The following is a 2,226-nucleotide window of genomic DNA, read 5'->3' on the forward strand; positions in this document are numbered from 1 at the left end:
ATCCTTTATTCTACTACCGCTGTGCTGTTTGACATCAACTCATTGAATCTCCCTAACAACCCTCATGTGAAAATTACCTGAGTCAATTGTCCAAGGACAGAAAACTAATATTATACAAATGGAATATATGCAGCCTCTATTCTCAGTGACTGCCTCTTTGAATGATTTAATCAATAGTCTGGAGAGAGAGAACATTTATGGCACAAAACCTGATTATATAGCAGTAAAAAGCTAGTAACAAGCACCAGGAGTTCTAGCACATATGATAGCAAGACCATGGCACATAGCTCAGTGAAGACTGTTCAGTATAACCAGAACAAAGTAGGATTACACAGGGATGCTGCTTGGACTAGATGCCTTGTTTAACATGCATTGTTTACTGGCTAATTATCAAAGGAATGCCTAATCACTGAATAAAACGTGGAAATGAAGAACACAATTATATAATGAAAATCATTTATAATCTCAAAGTCACAGATAATCCCAATGTTCATTTTTGTAGTGTGTGTTCCAATGCTTTTGTATGTTTATATTTACATATATCTCAGCAGTATTTGGAAAATGTTCATATTTTATATTATGCCTGCCCATATACTAAGAGATTGTAAGCATCACGAATAGGTATTGCATACTTAAAATTAATTTTATTGACTATGTAATTATCTAATCAATGGATAAATGATATTTGACATTTCTCTCTCCTGAAACATTAAGCATATCTTTTCCATAATGTACATGTACCAATGATGTTTATCCTAGCATGTAAATAGTTACGTGCATCTAATCANAAATAATTGGATCTCAGGATAGTAATTGTGTGTAAACTATGTCAAACATTTTATTTTTCCTAGTATTTTTACTCTTTAATTTTATTATTTCATTGTGCTAGCTGGAAAACCAAGTAACTGTTCTTGCCAGAACATAATCCTGTTTTGTCTAATGTGCTTGTCGTCCTTAAGTTCAGACAAAAGAGTGATTTTGGATTCAAGCATGGGGACATTGGAGATGGCCTTTTCAGCTAATATCTAACATTATAAATAAAATATGTTAGTAGCTGAATGTTTTAACTGTTAATCCCTGTGACTAATACAATAGTATGTATAAATACAATAGTATTTGAAAGCACAGGATTTTCTCTGAGGCATAAACCAGATGTCTGATGCCTGCACTGCAGTTTACGATGTATGTGATCAGAAGAAAGACAGCTTCAGAGCCTCCCCGGGTGGCTCAGTCGGTTGAGTGTCTGACTTCTGAGATCAGGTCATGATCTCATGGTGAGTTGAACCCCAAGTCAGGCTCGGTGCTGGCAGCTCAGAGCCTGGAGCCTGCTTCAGATTCTGTCTCACTCTCTCTCTGCTCCTCCCCTACTCGTGCTCTCTTTCTCTCAAGAATAAATAAACATTAATTTTTTTTTTAAAAAGAAGAAAGCTAGCTTCTCTAAAACTTACTATAACATGTTTATAAAAGCCCTTCACTCATGGAATCACTTCTTGAGTGACTATTATTATTATCTGAACAGTAATACTTATATTTATGTGATGCATCATACATTGCTCAAAGTTTGAATAAAACATTCATGAATTATATATTTGCTTGATACATAAGGAAAACAAAGCACACGCCCAGCATGTGTGTGTATGTGCAGGGTCATAGATTTGGTAATTATCACATCCAGGACTCATACCAAAGAATCTATATAATGTTCTTCACAGCTCTGTCCACTGTGTGGACATGGTTTCCAGAAAAAATAAGATTATATTATACTGAAGCTTTATTACAGGACAGCCGGTTTTGAGAATCTTTGTACTTGGAGCTGGTTAAATGGAAGGAATAGTGAGACCATCCATGAAAACTACACTTTTTTTAGTTCATGATATTTGATACAAATATAAATATGTTTTTGACATAACTAAACTAAGTGAAATTTTTTTGTGCTATTATCCCTAGCTATGTAAACTCCTACTAATTATCCCTTGGCTAAATATCATGATAAATCAATTCCATGAGTGTATTACCTTTGGTACTTGGAGATTCAGCCATAATGACTTAATTATCAGAAGAAAGGAGAATTTACCTTCTCTGATAGTGCCTTTAGAAGGTGGTTAATTTTCACATGCTATAATAGAAATCCATTAAAAATCAGCAAGAAAAATGAATTGAAATGAATTAAGTTAGAAAACGTTGAGTAAACTAGAGATTTATTGAAGTTCCAATAAAGTTTCTCCC

Source organism: Crocuta crocuta, unplaced genomic scaffold (assembly GCF_008692635.1).
Source record: "Crocuta crocuta isolate KB4526 unplaced genomic scaffold, BGI_CrCroc_1.0 scaffold1864, whole genome shotgun sequence".
Taxonomy (NCBI): domain Eukaryota; kingdom Metazoa; phylum Chordata; class Mammalia; order Carnivora; family Hyaenidae; genus Crocuta; species Crocuta crocuta.